This window comes from Gallus gallus, chromosome 4, assembly GCF_016699485.2.
Source record: "Gallus gallus isolate bGalGal1 chromosome 4, bGalGal1.mat.broiler.GRCg7b, whole genome shotgun sequence".
NCBI lineage: Eukaryota > Metazoa > Chordata > Aves > Galliformes > Phasianidae > Gallus > Gallus gallus.
Window position 1 is genome coordinate 9,890,764 of NC_052535.1, and position 21,431 is coordinate 9,912,194.

Genomic DNA, 21,431 nt, shown 5'->3' on the forward strand with positions numbered 1-21,431 from the left:
GTCATAAAAGTGCCAAGGTCTTCATGTGTTGAAAGTTTCATCTGTAAAATCCACAATAACAACAACCTCTAATAGAGAAACCTCCATCCTCTCTCTATGCAATTCCTAACCCTCCTTCATCCCCTAGACTCCTGTTCCTTGCAGTGCCTGGGCTCTTGCCAAGTCACAGTGAAGGCAGCAGGATTAGACACGGGTTTAAAGTTAGGCCTGAGCTTCAGCACCTGGGATCCATACTGTAATGACAAGAACAGAGTATTAGAACTAAATGATATGTTTATACAAGCAAATGAAAAAATGCACTGGGTTCCAAAGTCCTCCCATCAAATTTGCTCTCCAAAGTTATGTAAATCCACACTGATGTCTACATTTAAAAAGGCTCATTGCCATTTATGGGTGTACTAATGCAATGCAGTAATTTGCTCCATGGTTAAGACCCCAGTAAGTTATGAGAAGACAATATGAATAATTATGTGTATGAGGGGTTTTTTTTAGCTGAAGCCAGGGGTTTAGAAATGCGAAATACATATTAATGAGTGCCGTGCCTCTGAAAGGTGCTAGATTAACCTTCTTTAAGAGCAGAATCCTCAATTTATTCACCAGCAAAGTGCCATGTTAGCAGCAGCACTCGTAGTGTGTGCTGGGAGTGCTCCCTATCCCTGCTGGGTCTGTGCTGCGGCAAACCCCTGCTTTGGCACATGAAACTAGAGCCACAGAAAGGAAAGGAGTTGGTTCTTCATTGCTCATGTACCTGAAGGGGTGTGCTGTACCCTGTGTTTGTAGTAAGATTGTTTGGGGAATGGGAAGACTGCTTGTCCTCTAGGCCTGTCTGTCCTCTAAACATTCAGTGCTCATCTCAAACTGTGAACATAAATGCAATATGTGACAGATTTTTTTAGCGATCAAGAAGATGTCTACACAGAGGCCATGGGAGATAGTAAGAAGGTACATAATGCCTGGTTTGTAGCAAGCACTTTTCTGATGAAATGGCTTCCAGATGACCACAGCTGAGGCCACCTACCAAGCAAAACCTGGGAGGTGGATAAGTGCTGCTCTTTCTCACTATTCAGCACTGCTGGGTGGAGTTCCTCAGCTTGACAGGAACATCCAGTGCCTACGATTACAACAGGACTGTCAGATTTCTTTAGTATTGCATGTGTCATAGATTTCTTGAGTTTGTGGAAGAAGATATATTCTCAGGGCTGTTGGTACACCACAGCATCCTCTGGAGAACTGGGCTTAGTCATTTGCTAATGAAAACTGTTACATTTACAGATGTCAGTGAACCCATACATGCTGATTTGCAGCACTGAGGTTGTGGCTTGCAAGGTTACCCTTTGACAGAGGGGAAAAAAAAATCACAAAATGAATATAAAGAAACTATATTAAAAATTAGCTTTTAGAACCTGACGTGGACTTTAATTGATGAGTATAATTCAAATTGTAGTCTCACACTTGATGTCTATTTTTGACATTATTATCAATTTCTTCCTAAGAGTAGGTATTTCAAGGCAAATGCTGCTTTCATTATGAGTTTTTCTCCAAATATTTAATTTTTGAAAACTTGTAGATCATTTGAAGCATTTTCCATTTCTATTAATATTCATGAAAGTGAGAACTCATAACATTACATCATTAGATTGAATACCAGTAAAATGATTTGAGGTATACAGCAGTGAAATGTAAATACTGAACAAGTTTCAGTTATTCATTTAAACTGGAAAAAAAAAAAAACAACAAAACATGATACTAAATCATTAAACGTGAAGGAAAATATGCAAATGCATCAGCAAAACAGAATCACAACTGAATAAATCATGGGTGCAAGTTCTGAAGTGTTTTCAAAAGGTATTTCTGAGAAATAAAAATCAGTTTAACCACAATCAGTTGTAATTCATAGTTCTTCCATTATATTTTCATTGTTGGGGAATAGCTTATTATTCATGGGTGGATAGCAGAAATTAAACATAGTTACTGCTTGATATATCTACTTCATTTACAAGACTGAAACTAAAAACTTAATGACAGAACAAATTAGGCAACTCCAAACAGGTTATAAAAAAAGATGACTACATATTGAAGTTCCTTGCTTTTTCAGCACTGAGGCAGTAACAAGCACCTGTGTGGTCATTGCTTTGGTCATTCCAACTATATAGGCAAAAGATTATCTGATTATGCCCCAAAAGCAGGAAGGTAAGCCACATGGGTCTTATTTCCTGCAAGTCTAAATTGTGACCATTGTTCCATGCCAAATTCAACACCTAAATGGGTTTAAGTTTCAGCATTCAAAAGCCTGTTTCAATTTTTTATTTTGTACATATGTCTGTTTTTATCAATTATTTAGATAGATTTTATATGGCTGAAGCAAATGATCTGTCTGTCAGAATCAAGGCTATTAGGTGGTATTGGTCATCTGTCAAAGCTAATGAGGCTGGCTGGCTCTGGCATCACTGCTAAGCAGATGTCTGTAAGCAACAAATCCCCCAAATAATTTTCTTATGTGTAAAAAGCACCATGAAGCCACAGATGTTCATTTCCTTCCTCCGTTATGTAACCCTTATACTTCTTAATTTCTTGTAAAAAGTAAAGTTGCATGCCCCTGTTTCATTAACTATTTGTGAGCAAAGCAGATCAACATCCTAAATTTAGTTGACAATAATAGAAAACCCTCTTAAAATGTATTCTCTATTCAAATTCCCTGTGCTGTGTTGGTGTGCCTATGCCTCCTGTTTTTACTGAGAATCCTGAGTTCTTCACGTTCATTTCTCAGTTTCCTTATTGTTACCGTCGCAGTATCGAGACAGTGCTCCATTCCTGCTTGAGTGTCACCTTGTTGGTCTATCTCCAGAAACACTGAAGAAAGAGAGAAGCAGAGCATGTTGTTTTCTGCGCATACTTGGCAATGAATTCTATTTGCACAGCAGCTGGAGCTGTAAGTGGTTTGCTTCTTAGGTTATTGTTTGTAAAATAACAAATATGCATGAATATATATATTTATATTAAAAAACAAACAAACCCTTCCATGCAGATTTTATATATCTAGTTAAGATCACATCACGGTATTTCACTCGCAGTGAGGCTGTGATTGACAAGCCTGCGTAATTAACAGGTAGAAGGAATATATGTTGAGCTACATGATGTCCAGGAGCTCAGGCTGTTTGCTAGCACTTTCTCTGCTGTGTTCCGTGTTTTTCTCCTAGGGTTGACATTCCTCTCTCCTACCTGGACAGGAAGGGACAACATGATGATTTACCAGCATTTTGATACTGCCTTGTGTAGTGTCTTGTCTTGGTTTGGTTTTGTATTACTATTTCTAAAGTGGAAGTTATTATTTTTAAGAGAGGACATGGTATTTTTGCAGGAAGAAGGGGACTTATCTCACCTGATTGCCCCAAGTTCCTTCTGAGGTTGCTGTAGAGGTGCGTATTCTTGCTGTAGAAGTGCATATTGCAGAGCTTATCTGCCAGATGCTGGCAAAATTCCTACAGAAATACAGAAACCCTGCAAACACCAGTTGTCTTAAAGGGAACGACACCTCTGCATCAAGTCAAGGAAAAGCTCACAATCGTCGTCTCAGCAGCTGGGTGAGATAACACTAACCCTGGCTTCTGTCATAATAAATTATATCACAGCAGAGAGAAACTGCCACAGGCAGTTGGCCCTTACTCTCATGTAAGTGAATACAGATTCTCAAACCTGACTTTCTGCAGTGGTACTCACCAGACCCTACTGTCCTTGCCTTTGAATCATCTAGGCTAGCTCAGCCTACACACTGTGCAATAAATCTCATCAAATGCCACAATCTCTTGCCATTTTCCCTTTGTGTATGAGGAAGAAACAAAGACCGTGGTCAAAACTGAAGGCTTCCCTATTTCTTTGTGAATGGCAATGCTGAGGCGTGGTTAACTTAACCAATTTCTCCTATGTAGTTATGCTGAAGGCCCACTCTTAGTACAGTGATACCCAAGACTCTGCAAAACACATCAGTGTTGCTTTTTGATGCTCTAGACGTGTTTTTGACACCATCTTTTCTGCAAGGTTCCCATGGCACACTGTCCATTCTCTCTATGGAATTAGGAAAACAGCTCATTAGAAACACAGAGCTGCCAAATAGGATGATTTCATCAGGGCACTCTGCCAACTGAAGTGGCCCATGCATTTGGCAATCCAGCACCTGCTGGCAGAGCACATTGCTTGGAACGGGCAACACATTGCTCCCCCTGTATTCTTCACAAATAGGATGTCTTTCATATTCATCAGAAAGTCTGAGAAATTATCTCTTTTTCTGACCTCTCTGTTACTGCTTCTTGTCATCAGCCATCCCCCTTCAAGAGATACATTTCCACTTCCTGAATAATCCACACTCACTAGGATCTCTGTGTCACCATCACTGTCTGAAATCTCCTATCTAAAGACATCTGGCTAAGATTATGCAGTATTTTGGAAGGAATAGATCTGCCAACAGAAAGAATAGAGAGAAATGATGTTGACAAAAACAAACAAACAAACAAAAAAACCCACATACACACACACACAAAAAAAACAACCAACCAAACAAAAAACACCCCTCTGCTTTCCATGTATGTTAATAATGTTTATGATGTATATGGAAGTTCCCCCATCCCATTTAATATTTTTTTCCATTCCTCAAGGGAATTTTCCTAAACACAACGTAGTAAAACGCACCTTGGTATTTCATGCTCATACCCTAACATTTGTAAGCTTCCTTAGCTACTACATTTTCTGCAGACATTGACCTCATTAATCTTTCGTGCAGTTCACGTCTGCAGTTTGTTTTCTGCAGATCCTTGATGATAATGGACCCATTCTGGTTCTGAGAATTTCTTGAGTGCTTTGAAGCCTTACTTAACTAAGCACAAACAATACAAGTAGTTTTTGAGGGCTATCAGTAATACAGCACTTTCCCCCATTCCCTGTGAATCTCATGGTCACAGCACAACTTGTGCTATCAATTGTCCTTCATTTTTATTTTTATAGTTTTTGACAGTTCCACCACTGATTTGTATGACTGTCTTGTCATCCTTTCTGCTTCATATTTGGCTCGTAACTTTCCAACTCAAGCCAGATTAGCTCTGAAACACTCCAGTAGTTCTTTACGGGTGGAAAGACATTTGATCCTGAGCTGATACCTTTATTGCCATTACTTAGAGAATCTGTATTCCATTCAAGTAGAGTTGGAGACACTGTGAGTCTTTCAGCAGAAAGGAGAACAATCTGAAAATCTGACTTGTCCACAGCACAAATAGACAAGCCTCTGCTGATGACACTTTTGTTTTTGTGTAAAAAGCATGTTTATATGATGATAGCATAATTTTGTGTAAAGCAATACATTTGATGTTTTGGAAGACGATGCTGGAACTATTCCAGTTGGAAAGTTTACTGCAAGAAATAAATCATTCTGCTTTTAATTTTTATGGTCTTTCTAACAAGCAGAAAATGAACAAATGAAGTAAATAAAACAGAAAGCCCCAAATACTCAGTGTCATCAAAGAAATGCAAGCAGTCTCATGTATGCAAGTTATTTGGTGTTTATAACCAGAACCACAAATACTTCCCTTTGAAACTATTTCCCTTGGGTATCTTCACAATATACTGCCGAAAATTTTCCTTTTTTTTTTTTGACCTGAAGTTGAAAGTAGTAGTTGAAGTCCTACATTTAGTAGGACAGAGATGCTTGTTATAACACATCTGTGGTTTGTACCACATTAGGAAACAGTACTGGCATATTACATGCATGAATGCTTTTTTTTACATGTAAAGCAGTCTATTAAGCTGTGTTTTTAACTAGAAAGTAGATCACACTGACAAAAATGGAAAGGGGAAACAGTATGCATTTAAAAAAACTAGTCCATTTGGTCACTCTGCATTGACAGAAGCAGTTTAAACAGGGTTCTCAGATAGCAAGGGAAACACAACTTTTCATTCAGCTTTTCGTGCTAGTGACTATAACGGAAATCACTGAATCGGAAAGGATCAAGGCTAAGATCCTCAACATCTGCCTCTGGGCACTACAGACCACATGCCCATTCATTCCAGCAGAACTGAGGTGTCCTTTTCCTTCAGTTCAGAAGGTTGTTGCAGAAAATACAATGTGAATTCTCAGTACTTGCTATGTTAGGAAATGTTATCAATTACATAACTTGAATTCAATGTGCATTATATATACCAACATAATTTTAACTTGGCTTTAATGCTATGGCTTTAATGCTATGGTTTTAATGCTAGAGTAATTTCATAGGCAGAATTCTTTATCCCCAGATAATCTCTTTTTGCTTCTGGAAGTGAATACCACATGACAATATTTAATTCAAAATTGGTAATTAGGAATCTTGCCAATAATGCTTAATACTTTTGGTATGCTGACATGTCAGCAGATTGCACTGAAAGTGATGTTGTGCATTACTTTAATTTTTTACCCATTTGGAATCATCTAGAGTGGTGCAGCTGACCCTTGATACCACCTGGTACACGTCAGCGACAGCAAAGCATTGTAGCCTCTGCCTGGTGGTATGACCCAACACAACACTCATATCTCAGGATGCAATGTAAGAGGACATGGGCCTGCCTGAGGTATGAGAACTAAGAAACATGAGAGATTTGCATGCATCACAGCTATAGTTGCATTTTTTCATGCTTTTCTGGAAAAATCTAGACCTGTAATTGCCATCATAGGTCTAGAAAATTAATAGTTGATGGCAATTCAATGCCATTACTTTGGGATATAGAACTCACCTATGAAAGAAGACCAATGATAATTCATTTGGCCTATTGCATTAAATATTTTCAGGGTAGGGAAATTTCATGACACTGTTCTCTGTGCTTACAACTAGAGTTGTGAGCTTTGAACTTCTAGACCTGAGAATGACATTATAACAGCAGACCTTGTCCAAAGCCAGTGGAACACTTTTTCATACTGTTTTGGTGTTTGTTTACTTCTTAAATTATACTCAAATTTATTAGCTAAATTGTACCATGATGTAAGATACTACATCAACTGCTGAGGAAGAATTGCAGCAGTTTTAGTGGAGTTAGATTTGACTCAGCTAAAAATGTAGTTCTGAGTTTTCATCTAAATTGCAAAGAACTGACAACGAATGGTGCTAACAACTACATAACAAAACCCACAGAGTTGCATATTGTACTTTTTGAAATGTTACCAGAACAAGTGCTGATCCCTAAATGTATTGTATATTGTACAAAAAGAAGGAATGTTCTTCTTCATTATTTATGATTGAGAGATTTATGGATTTTAGATTGCAGTTCAATGTTGATTTTTTTCCATGCTTGCTGTTTTCCCCTGATCTTAATTCAACAGTGCTTTCAATATATATCTGGAAATGACAAGCAATGCAAATTTTTAATATTTTGCATCATGTGGCATACTTCAATTATTGAGATTTATTACCATGAATAATTTATAGCAGTGTTCCTTAATTTTCCATTGACTGTGGCTGTCTTTTAAAAAAATGAATCTTCAGGAGACTTGACGAATTTGTCAGGCATGGATAGATGTCTTCTGTACAAACACATGTGATTGAGATTTTCCAATATTATCTCACTTTCCCTGAAGGTGTTCAATACCAGGTTGAATGGGACACTGGGCAGCCTGGTCTAGTACCAGATCTGGTGGTTGGTGGCCCTCCCTGTGGCTTAGGGGTTGGAACTTGATGATCCTTGGGATCCCTTCCAACCCAAGCCATTCCATTATGATTTTATGATCCTATCACAGTACAGTCTAGCACTGTTTTTTGACTACATCTGAAGGGAACATTTCAGACATATGGTCATCCAAGCACTGATGTGTCTGTCAATACTGTAAACATGACAAACTATTCCATAAGCAACAATTTTACACTGAGACCATGAACCTTTATCCCATCCTCTGGGTATTTTCAGTTTTTATATGCAAACTAGCACCTTAGTGTTACAAAGCATCAATAATAAATATTTAGTACACAAATCACCCTTAGAGGCCTAGAGGAAATTAACTTCAATTAGGTATGGAAAGACATTTCTCAGATTTTTAAGCAGACAGAGAATACTTTTAAATACTCAGAGAGATTGGATGGAACTCTGATGACACAATGGTGGAAAGTAAGAGTTATAAAATCTCTTAGTCTCAAAGAAAAATTATTTCTTCAGAGAATGGAGCATTATAAGAGTGAGACTGCCAGGCTTTAGGAGCTACCAAACTGTCTTGAAATGAGAAAGAATCAGAAAAAGAAATGGTCTGCCTTTTCACAATGGAACAATAACAGTTCCTCCTATCTGTGTTCTATATCAAAGACACTGCACAAAAAAGATTTCAAAATTATTTCAAAATGACATACGTAACTTTGATAGAAGGAAGTTTGTGGTTCAAAACTATTGTGGGCGTCATTTACTCATTGCCTTCTGACTTCTCTTCAAATGAGAAACAATTATATCTAAACAAGGTCACTGCACGTATGCTTTCCAGTTGTCAGATTGAGAAAATTCCGTATTTTGAGGTGACAAAACCTTAATAATAATTGGTACTTACCTATCACCTACCTGAACTAATTAAATGTTCTTTCAAATGCTAGTAGTTCAACCTTTGAAGTGCATCATGCAGTATAGTCATTACTCCTTTTTATGGAGCATTATACTGCAACTCAGCAGATGGGGTTTTCAAAAGTGTCTAGTATTGCCTTGTCCTCACTTCTGCTGAAGTTGAGAGAGTTTTCACATCGATATTTTTGAGCATGAATCAAGAGAACATCAACTCTCTCATTGACCTCAACAGCAGGAGAGAGAAATCAAGGCTGATGGCCTTTGGAAAGATTTTCCTAAATGACTTCAGTCAACGTGTCATAACAAGACATTAACTCAAACAGACAGGCCATTGGGTCACCTCTTCCAACGAACACAGTGCACTGCCTTTATAGGAAAGTTCTAAGACGTTTCATTCACCTGCTGAGAATTGAGTGCACAGTGCTTGTGAGAAGTCTGTGAATGCAGTCTCTGTTTTCTCATTGCTAGCATGGGACAAGAGAAAGGGTGGTGGTATAAATTTTATATCTCATGATAATTAAAGTTTGTATAACTCCATATGACTAGGCAGACATTTTCCCTGCACTGCCACATGTAGAATAAAAATATCAAAACTTTCAAGTACTTTTGGGATCACAGAATCCAAGTTAAATATTACAACTCATTATATGGTCACAAGCCATTAGTTTTGACTCCAGATTGGCAAGAAAGCAGCAATTTGGAATTCATATGCATGTGGGAAAAAATGTACTCAGAAAAATCTAAAAATTAATCAGAAAAAATGTGTTTCATAGCAATTCCCTTTTTTCCATTTTAACACCCTATTGCTTATGATGATGGCTCATTAGCTTCTGTCAAATATTTCATCATTTAATCCCCAGCCTTATTTGAGAATGGCTACATTACATTTCTCTTCTGGCTCTAAGGAGGTTTATATTTGTTAGTCTGGACTTAAGATTTGTTTAATGCTATTCCATTTCACCAATTGATAGTGTTTCTAATATGTATTTATTCATTTGTCATTCTTCCACAATGCTAAATCTGTATTTCAGATAATATAGGAAATTTCTTCATAGTGATACTTTTTTCAAGTTACTGCTTAAAAATGTTTCATGTTAAATATGGAAATCCACAGAAAGATGTGGAACAATTAATGACTTCCTACTGAAGTGCAGTCCATTTTTTCCTCTCTGTTCCAACAGCCTGTTAAAATAATTGTATTGGCAGCTAGCAAAAATTTGGAATGCTCATTAAAAGAAAAAGATAAATATATATTTTTTTCAGACAGTGTATGATTATAAATGTCTGGAAATTACCAATGCCAAATTTTTTTTACTGCAGCTGTGTACTACCTACTTAAATAAGTGGGAAACATTTATCTTGTTTTGGCTTTTGTTTTGAATTGGAGAAACTCTCTCAATTAGTATATCATTCTTCTGCATCTACTAAAGGTTTAAAACATCCACCTGTTGCCCCTAGTAAATGGAATTCCATGGAAGACAAGGTAGTTACTCGATCAAGATGTGGAACTTTTCTTTGTAGGGACCTGTACTGCACAGTTTGCGCACTGATGATGTTAAAATAGAATGGCATATGTCGTAGCCCTGGTGAGTGCTGTACTGGAGAGTCCCAGATCTCAGACAGCTCACTCAACCTCTGTGTCTAAATCCTGACAAAATGAAACTCTGTTGTTCTGAGTACGTTGGCAGAACCAAAGCATTTTTCTGTGATATTTCAGAAATGACATTTGAAAAATGCTGAATCACTTGTGTATGTGACAGTAAGAGCTTGGATTAGACCTCTGAAATGGCGCAGAACTGTGAAATATTGTGGCTCCAGGTAGGAAGGAGATCAGGCTCGGAAACTTGTCTTTCCACCACCCTCACCAACGTGTAATCCTAAGGGTGAGATTTTATCTTTCCTAATGTTGACTATGATGCCTAACACTGAAATCGCTGAAACAGTAGTTTGAGCTTCCCGGTGTGGCTATTAAATCTCAGCATAAGACAAGTATCTGAAATCACTGAAAAGAATCACAGTCTGCTGGTATTAAACCGTCAACTTTACAGGGAGTCCTGGTGATTAACTGTGACTACGTACTTAATTTTTGATTGCTAAAATCAAGAGAGATACATTCTATACAAATTACATACATATTTTTGTCACCTGCATGGTTTATAAGGTCTATATGTTAGACTGTATGTACTTATCAGAAAACAATGAGTCAAAGTTGTTTTGACTATATAATTTTACTCTAATGCAACAAAGTATGGTAGAATAAGATTATACAAGTAGAGTACTTCTGCATAATTTGTACAACGACAATGATTATCATACTGATAACAGTTGGGAGAAAGAAAACAATAAGATGGGAAGAAGTACAAGCAAATAAACTAAAACAGTGATCTAATATCGCCAGAAAAGTAAATAAAAGAATAAATACATAAATAAAAACAGCTCAATTTGACTTGAGGATTGCAGTTAAAAATATACATTAATAGAATTCCTCGGTGGATGCAGAAGAAAATAATTCAAGCTGAAGTGCACTTTAGAAATTAGAGATGCTTCTCTTTTGTTGCTTTCTGACGTTACAGAGATCTGGATAAGTGTTACGTTTTAATGCAAATTACCAAGATTAGTATGTCTGCAATTTGTCTACAGACAGTTTAATTTCCTTCAGTACTGCCACTATCCATCTCATTGTCTTTGAGATGCTCCAAGGAGAGAAGAGATGTTAGGGCACAAGAAATACTTAATTTTTAAAGGTCATCTTGTTTTTGAGACTTTCTTGTAATCGGGCTAACCATCTTGATGTGTAAATAAAGACTAAAGCAAGGTTGTGCTTCTGTGTTCACAAAATTCCAGGAACTCACAGTATGTGCTACAAAGAGATTAAAATTATAGTATTATAAAGTTATGTTAAAATGACCTCTGCTTCAGTTGCTGGAGAAAGGTGGGAGACATGAGCAAAGTACACAAGTACTTGTTTTTCAAGTACTTGTCTAAGAGCAACTAATTAAAACCACTTCTGTTCAAAGACAGCAGGAGTTATGTAGGAAAAGCCTTCAGTATTTTGGCTTAAAAATAAATGGAAGTTTTTATCCAGTTCAAAAGTATTAGAAAGATCTTTGGTGTAATTTTGCCAAAGCAAAATCTTTCATTACTGTTATTTTAGAAAGAAAATTGAAATCTAGTCTAAAATTAAAACCACTCCTTGTACCCTGCTTCCCCAAACCTGCTTACATGCAACACTTTGAGGTCCACTTTGCAAATTTAAATAAATATAACAAGGGCCTTCCACTGTAAATCTGTCACTCTTGCAGGGCCCAATCTCAGCTTCCACTTCTCTGAAGCTCAAATAACTTCTTTTCCTCTCCACAGACAAAAATATTATATAGTGAAATGCATAATGTTTTCACCATATTATTAATCTCAAAGGGCTAATAGTGTTTTATTGCTATGCAATTTGTGTGTATATTTGTGCATGCATAGAGGAAAAGGAGGGGATGCATAACAGATGGTTATTACAAATATTGTATACATTTCATTTGCAGATTCTGCTCTTGCACATGAACCTTTTCAACTATCAGACTGTATAGCACAAGGGCTTACACAATATCCAGTAATTTTTGGCAGTTGCTGCTCAGCCTTTCATCGTTGCCAGATCTTTGGCAGTATAAGCTAAATCCCTGTCTAGTATACAGCAAGCACAAGGTCCTCATTATACTGCAATTTAATACTCAGGGCCAGCAGGCTCTACATATAGTGTAAACCCAGAGCCTCTCCCTTGGTTTTTCATGGAACAACTGTTAAATGCGTAGTGCCTTATAAAGTTGCCATAATTAAAGGGGTAATTATTTATATACACATTCCAATCCAACATAAATAAATAAAGAAATTAATGGGGTAAATTTCAGATGTTAGATATACTTAAGTATAAACATTTATGCCACCAGGGAACAGTGACAATTGGCTCAGTAGTGTACATAGGGCATTATGACATATTCAATATCACAGACAGCATTAAGTTTGTAATACATCTGAGTACTAGAATCAATATATAGAAACAAAAATATGATTGGACACACACACAAAAATCTTTTTCTGCCTATTCTTCATTGCATTACTTCAAACATTAGCAATAGCTCTGAACCACCAGGCAAGTATGTGCAATGACCTTGAAGTTTCAAAGTCCATTTGTATTCCAGGTGAAAAATGAAGAATATTTTACTGAAGTTCTTCGCAATGTATCTATGTGGATAGCTCTCTTCTCAAAAATATCAGTTCAGTGCTCTGCTATTCTGCCAATCTACAAAGCCAAACAATTATTTACAAATAAATGTTTGGCAGAACTCCCACCCTTCAAGAACAGCCTTGCTCAGCCTGAATATTTGAAGTGTATTGCTCCCAATATCACAATTATTTCTACCATATCAGCCCTATGGAGGATCTACATCCACTTCCGTACTTTATTTATTTATTTATTTATTAAATTACTAAATATAAGTGCCTGCTTCATGAGAAGCAATTAAATGGAATGTCCTCCCCATGCACACTGTGTTGAAAATATTCATGACATCTTCTTATTCGGTTGTAGTCGCTCATCACACATTTCTTTTTACACTGATTCTTTCTGTGTTAAGCAACAATGCAGATATTTTACAGGGAGGAAATACTGCTAGTCACAATGATATCCTTGCATGGAGCCTGCTAGACATATCAAGAGGAAGGTGTTGGACTTCCTTTGGCTGAGATACTTGCCAAGCAATTTCTGCTATTATATCAGCCTGATATAATTTGGTTTTGATCTTGACTCAGTTCCTACTGCCACTAGCTCTAAATTAAGAACTCTGTTTTTATTTGCTAAGTGGGAATTTGACAGCAGCAAAAAGAGCCAGATTCATTTCTTACATACATGGGTGGACAAAGAGAACCAGAAGGCATTTTGAAGAATATTGGAAAATGGCTTTAATTTATCATCTCTTTGTTAGGGAAGAGGAAAAAAAAAGTGAAACTGAAGGAAATATGAGGAATAGGAACACACACACACACACACACACAAAACAAACAAACAAAAAAACCCCCATAAAGTTTATGCCATTTTCTTCTGAAATGTACATATTGGTCATTTGTTTATATAAGGGGTCTCTGAATATTCACTGCTGTAGCACAGTTAAGAGCTTCACAGTTTGTAAGTGGTCTCAGACCATTGCATTTCTCTGGGCAGATACCTTTGATACTAAGGCTGGTGTTCTGAATTCCTCCACTAAACCCCCATTGGCTCTTCAAAATACCTGGAAAATTTTATTCCACGGGGCAGAAGGATTACAGAACAGAAGTATATAAATGAAGCTTATTCTTGGAGTCATGCTCAAATTGTTGAATCTCATGGCTAAGTAAGGAGGGAAAATGGGTTATTTAGAATGGCCAAGTCAACATTAATGATCAAGGCTGTAAACAGAAATATATTTTTTATTAATTCACCTTCAGTGTTGTTCTTTCTTTAAAAATGAAATGAGGCATTGTAACTAGGAGTGAGATAGCTTTATAATGTATAACTGCGGCACAGAGGTTGGAACTAGATGATCTTTGAGGGCCCTTCCAACCCAAGCCATAGTGTGATTCTATGATTCTGTGACTCTGTAGAGATGTACTGTGTTTTACACCAATTCATGAGCGTTAGAAGTCACCCTCACTGTGTCTTGATTTTAAAACAATTTCACAAAATTGAATATTGGTTGTTATAAGGCTTCTTGGCACAAGAACCCATAGGGAACTTGGTGTTAAGTAAAATCTGAGGTAAACTGTGTATGTTTCTTTTTGTAATAGTATTATTATGATCTTGGCAGAATGTTCATGAGCTTAGATTTTTGTCACTAAAATTTCCTTTACCGGATAAGATTTATCACAACACGGCTTCAGTATTTTACTAGCTCCTTAAAAGATGAAATTAGACTCTGGTGCTGGAAAAGGTTTTGCTGCTTAGATCAAAGCTGGCTGAAATTCAGTTTATCTTCATGGGAATTTAGGACATTTTGAACAAGTTTTTTGTTGTTGTTGTTTGTTTTTTTTCACAGTGGAGATGAAAGTAGAGTTATCTAAATTTCCCAAGGAAGCAACATGAAAAAACAACAATGATCTTTTTTGATATTAGTCATTTTCTGAGAAACTCAACATAATTTGGTCACATCTTTCTACAATGAAACAAATCAGTACTGCATGAGCTCCAGTTCTCCTGGAGAGTTTCAGAGCAACCAAATAAATCCCCATGAATTAGGAATAATGAGTCTAGGTGCAGCAGACAAAGTTGTAGTCAGGTTTACCAATGCTTTCAGGAGCAGCACTTGATGAGGAAGAGCTTGGATTTCCTGAGACCTCCCTATATGTATAGTTTAGTGGGTATGCATCTGAGCATGTCTTCCAAGTAGTATGTTTATTTGCCATTCAGTATCCCCTATGAAACAAATAGTCTTCTCATTTTCAAAATGGAGACAAAAAGAAACAGGAGACATTGCTAAGACATAAGTTCATCTCTGCAGCACTTAACCTTGGAAAGTCAGTGGCTGAAAACAACCAGGATGTTAAGGAAATATACTGGAAATATATTGGATGTGCCTTCAGTTTGGATTGGAGGATGATGCATTCCTTCATTCAGGATTGATAATTATACTTTTCTTCTCAGGTCATGAAACTCACTCAGTTCTATATCTTCTAACAGAAAATTCAGGAAAGTAGTCCTGATTGTGCCAGTACAGTGAAGTATTTTCCATAAGCTTCTTCTAACTAATTTCCAAATTTGTTTCACTTCCTGTAAATCACTAAAATAATTATTTGCTCAGAGGGCCAAAGAATCACTTTGGAATTGAGATGCACTTTTGGGAATCTGACATGCCTGAAGAAATGTGGCTCCAGAGTGAGATGACAAGTGGAAGATTTGAAGATCAATATTTCAATCTTATCTATCCAGAATCTCAGAATGAAAACTGTACTTGAGTCAGCACCTTAATGTTCTTGGGAAAAATATGTTTTATATGAATGCACAGAAAATATGTTTTCTATGAATTCTATTCACGGTGTTGTCAATGATACACCTTTTCTTCATATGCACTTCCATGTCAGACGCCATTCTGTCAGACTGCTCCTCTTGCCATCTGTCACACAGCAACAGAATGAAATGGGATATTGGTGGGAACGTTCAACCTCTACTGCCGTCCCACCAAAATCCGTCTCTGATGTTATGGGGCCAACATCATTAAACAGAATCATAGAATCATAGAATTACAAGGTTGGAAAGGACCTACAAGATCATCTAGTCCAACCATCCTCCCACTACCATTGCTACCACAAACCATATCTCGTAGCTCCTCATCCATATGCCTCTTGAACACTGCCAGGGACGGCAACTCCACCACCTTCTTGGGCAGGCCATTCTAGTGCCTGACCACTCTCTGAGAGAAAAAGTTTTTCCTTATGTCTAAATAGGAGGCATTACTTTCAGAACAGCTCTGGTAGTAATTGCTATTACAATAATAATAAATGTATACTTGAGGTCTGTAAAATAATGAAGTATGATTTAGTGTAAAACAGTTTTCTAAGAAATCATTATAGCTTATTGAAATGTTATATAGCTCTGTGAACAGTTTATACTCTGTTAAAGATGTATAATATGAAACACATATTTGTTTCTCTCTTCTAGCAGAGCACCAAAGGAGCTATTAAAGTATAGATGGTGAACAAGCATTAAGTGCAAGTCACAAAAGTTAATTAAATCCAAATATGAATATTGATAGATTATTAAACTCAAAATCATTCTCCTATTTCATCATGTATTAACTGCACTTTGAAAATGTGTATACTTTAATTTTGCAAAAACAGAAAAGAAATAAAAAGGAATGAAATTATTGTACAGCATCATAAAAATGTTTAAGTAATTATGCAATTCTGAAAACAAAAAAACCAAAACTCTACCTTTTTCCAAAACATTAAGGCTATTTTTATAAGACTTTATGATGTCTTATGTGGTTGCTGTGCTGAGCCAACTCAGGAATATTCTTACCTAAAACTATATTTTACTGCAAACTTTAGAACAAATTAAATCTGAACAAAAGAATCTGGCAGAAGAGTGAGACATAAAGCCATGCCCTGTGATTTTACACCCTATCATGTTAAATCTGCAATTCTGACATGGTTTCTAATAGAGGTATCCTCCTCAGCATGAGCCATCATTTTCTTGGGGTGCCTCAGCCATCTCCTACATGTTCTGGTCAGCAAGGGTTGGCATGGGACTCAGTACGTATGAAAAAAGTCTATCAGTGCACATGCCCCCGGGGTTCATGAACCTCAATCAGAAGTAATTTGTGCTATTTCTTCAAAACAATAGCCCAAGGAGGAATATCGCCAGTTAAAATAGATTCATTACTTAAATGCATTATGGATGCATGCAAGTTTTGTGTTCCTAAATTTTAGGTGATGGGCAGGAAATGTCTCCATCCAACATCCTGTGACCAAAACACCTATCATGTTCTTTATTTGTACATTCCTGAAAGTTCTTACTGGATGTTAAGCAATGTGATGGAGTTTTGACATCCAAAATTCGGTACTCTGAACTGGGAGAGGTGCCCAAATACAAATTGAGTCTAAAACTCTGAGCCGGCCCTAAACCTGAATGTTGGTAATTTAGCAGACACTGCACTCACTGTGCTTCCTTGACTCACTCAAACTACTAACTGAATGCAAATAATGGCATAAGAATAGTTTGCGGGTTGAGAGGGTGCTAGATGAAAGGAGTAAAAAGTGTTCAGCAGCTGATCTGCATCTCTGTTTCTGTTTCTCCAGCGTATCGTTTTCAGCAAGGGAAAATTAGGCTGAATTTCAGAGTGAGGGAAAGATCCCCGAACAATGGAATTCTGAATAACGCATTCCCTGGAATCAAACAGCAACATGGTTTCCTCTGAGAAAACACTTTGAGAATCATGTGTTTTCTTTGAGTTAGCATACACCAAAAGATGGGCTGAATTGCTGCTGTTTTCAGAGCTCAGCCTATACTTTCAGCCTGTTCGTGGTTTCCTTATCTATTAAAAATGTAAGACACTCTTTCGTAGTGCTTAAAAGCTAAAAAAAAAAATAAGCACAAGCTTGTAAAAAATCCTGTAAAAGATTGTAAAAAAATTCTGCAAGGTTTAAAAGATCTCTTTTGTAAAGGGCTTGATTTTGAAAATTTAGGCTTGGCTGCTTCCACAGGTCTTTCACAGCTCCTACATGGAATATAATCCTGTTTTGGGCTTGAAAAAATTACAAATCTCTTGACAGTGATGCCTCTGGCTTTTAGTGGGACACCTTCATGGTTACTGCAGGATGGCAAGTTATGTGTCTCTGGTTCCTGCTGAGTGAAGACAATCAGGAGGTATCAGGGATGTGCGCGGGCTCAGAAGATTCAATCATATCACTTCAGAACCCAGCCAGTATCAACACAGCGTGAGCAGGGCTGTTCCTTGCTCTTACAGCTGGCAGTGGTTTGGATGTTTACATTATTACTTCAAGAAACAAATGCAGTGGCAATGGAGAAGTCCCTTCTTGGGGCTGACAAGCCCCATAGGGCAGTGGTGTTAACGTTTCACAGGCTAAATGGAGTGAGATAGGAAAAAATGAAGGAACAGCTCTGGAGATAGTGGCAGAAAGGTGGGGGTTGTGATGTTGTTACTGTGGTTTTGTTTTTTTGTTTGGTTGGTTGTTTTTTTTTTGTTTGTTTTTTTGCATATTTTTCTTATTTCTGGTCCGTGATGGAAAACATTTCTTTTCAAATACATATAATAATAAATCATAAATAGCTGTGAGATATACTGTGGTATATGTTGATATATATGAGTAGGGCATATATGTCATTTTACGTCTGTGTTGAGGAAGGTTTATAATGTGACCAGATGTGGTTGGGGGCATTCTGTTTGCCCGTTTGCAAGAACAGGGCTGTTAATAATAAATGAACAAACATTAGCCTGGTAGTTATGTAACGAAAAAAAAAGGTTCCAAATTGCTCTGCTTTTCCTTTGGAGGGGAATGTGAATAACAGGGCAGAAAAACAAGTGTGAGGAGCTGAGGATCAGCCCTGTGCCATCCGCATTTGCTCCACGTTCTGATCTGCTGCGTCCTACTGATGGGAGCCGTGAGCAGCTCAATGATTCATCCCGTAGGTGGCTGCCTGTCACGGGTGGGTGAAGCTCTTCCTATAAATAGATTGTGCATGAGCTCACTGCACATTTGGGGAATGCTTGGAATGGAAGGTGTTCCCAAAAAGCCCTGGGTATATCGTTATGTTTTGTATTACAGCTTGGTGCTAGCAGCTGACAATTTCAATAATTGGATCAACATTCCTAATGCAAATGACAGCAGGTTTGACTCAGCTGTTTATCATTCTGTAGTGGATAAATTATGTTCTATGAAAATAATTTTATTTCAGGTGAGATTTCAGGGAGATGGGAGAAGGAAATTCAGTCTGCCCTTCGCAGAAGTTACAGATCTCAGTGCTGCTGGCCCAAACAACATGTCCTCTGACACAGTTTTAGCTGGACAGAAATGCAGTGGTAGTTTCAGTTCATGACTATGATGTGGATAAGAAGTTCAGTGCTACAGTATAATGACTCAGTGCTGTTTCTGCTCCCTGCTCTCTTACAGGCACTGTACATCAGTTCCAAATCCAAACAGCCACGCATGCCTTCCCACCCAACTTGAGATATTTGGGTTTTGGAGTGTAAACTGGAGGTGGGTGAAGTAAGTATCTGTATGACAAAGATATAATATATAATCCCCTCAAAACCACCTAAAGGCAGTAGATTGACTTACATAGATAACAAGGAAATGCTGCCACTCTTTGGTGTGAGAAGTTATATTCAGAGTCTCAGCAAATCACCACCTGCAGGGTACTGCATCTGGAACATCCTCTTGAAGGAGAAGCCTTGTCTTCTCTCTAAAATGAAGCACAAACCTTACGGTAAGAGGATGTTTTTCATGTGGCAACCTAAAGCTTAGAGCACTTAGCTGAAACCCTGCAACGTGGGTACAATTTTTTCCTTTTTTTTTTTTTTTTTTTTTTAATACACAAAGGCTTCTTTGAAAGTAACAACTCCTATTTTATGATGTTGGCACATGACAGCAGAGGTGGATGTTGGTGATATGGCAGTAGAGGTTGAACCTTCCCGCCAGTACTTCTTTAAATTATGTTTCTGTGTGACAGATGGCACCAGAGGGACAGTCTGACAGAATGGTGTCTGACATGGAGGTCTGGATGAATCACAGAACCACAGGAACCATTTGTGTTGGAAGGGACCTTTAAAGGTCATCAGTACAACTCCTCCTGCAATAAGCAGGGACACCTACAGCTCCATCAGGTGCTCAGAGCCCCATCCAGCCTGACCTGGAGTGTCTCCAGGGATGGGGCATCCACCACCTCTCTGGGCAACCTGTGCCAGTGCCTCACCACCCTGATTGTAAAAAACTTTTTCCTTACATGGGTGGTGAAACACTGGAACAAGTTGCCCTGCCTGAAGCAAAGGTGTGGAACTGAATTCCTTCATGTGTAAAAAATGGCACCCATTGACATGCATTGATGCTTGCTGAATGTTTTTAAAGACCAAGCAGTGCATGTGAACACAGGGAGGCAGTGGGTGGTGTGTTTCATCAGTTACGGCACTGGGTCACCTTCGCTGGTGCAGACTGTTGTGAGTGTGGCATGCAGGCTCTTGCTCATTGCTGGTGAAAATGCACAATTGACGGTGGCGATTATGATTAAAAAGGAATGTTTTGTAGCTGATAATTTGCTTTATCAAATGTTGTACTCTTTGTATCAGTTGGAGTTTTCATGGAAATAAATTGGAAGCATTACTTTTCGAGCAGCTTACATACTTAACATACATTTTCTGAAATCTCATGACACCAAGGCAAATCAGGTCATTACATTCTGTTAAATCTCTTCTGCAGTCACTTCACTCATGACAAAAACTGTGTACTGAAGTAATTAAATTTTGCTTTCCCTCAGTGAATCATAATTGCAGCAATAGCTCCATGAATCCAAAGCAGTGCTTCCCAAGATGATCTAAAATTTGTATTTTGGAAAAACAGTAGTACTGTGAACTTCACAAGTATATTTATTGGGTCCAAACATAGGAAACTTACCCTTGACAGTCTGTTTACTTACTTTCTCCATCACTGCCTCTCTCTTTCTCTGGCATGAATAATGAATAATGTATCAATGTTGTTTTTTTTTTTCCTTTCTGTTAACACAAAGAAAAATGGAGATGTTAATTTCTTACGGTGGCAGCTAAGACAAGCACAATTAAGCAGTTTACTTTCTAGGGATTGCTCACTGAATTCTTCAAGAGGTTCCTCTGCAGCTGATGTAGTTGAGGGCCACACCATCGATCCTTAGCTGACAGCAAACAGATGGTCTGTCAGCAGAATTGTTCCTACACTGAGGAGAGTACATCGTTAATGAAGCCAAATACAAGCTTACGGTTTCAGCTCCCTGGTACAATATAAGTGGTGCTGTATATTGTAAGAGTAATTTATTAGAACCCGTCTGTCATTCACAGAAACAAGTTATGCTGACTCTGTGACATGGAAAAAATCAGCCCTCTCCTCTAACATATGTTAATGGCTCCCTGCATTGTTTCTGACCAATTTTACTTTTCCACAGGTGAATAAGTTCTACAACACTGCTTTGCATCTGCAGGAGTGCATCTGTGTATTTCCTGAGTGGCGTATGTTAGGTGCCGAGAGATACAGCAAAACCTGGGACAGCCAGACATGCCAATCAGTCATTTTAGATTTATATAAACTTTTTTTTCTTTGCCTTACATCTAGAACAGTCTATTCACTGGAGCACAACAAAATTCTAGAGACTTGGTGGAATG

General features: G+C 37.7%; 1 long non-coding RNA gene across 1 annotated transcript; it reads right to left on the reverse strand.

Moving 5' to 3' along the window:
* Positions 1-1,389: 1,389 nt before the first annotated feature.
* Positions 1,390-20,792, reverse strand: LOC112532332. The gene is made up of 3 exons (XR_003074927.3): positions 20,717-20,792; positions 19,366-19,489; positions 1,390-2,850 (listed from the first exon to the last, which is right to left on the reverse strand). It is a non-coding gene; the product is annotated as an uncharacterized LOC112532332 (long non-coding RNA).
* Between the last annotated feature and the right edge of the window lie 639 nt (positions 20,793-21,431).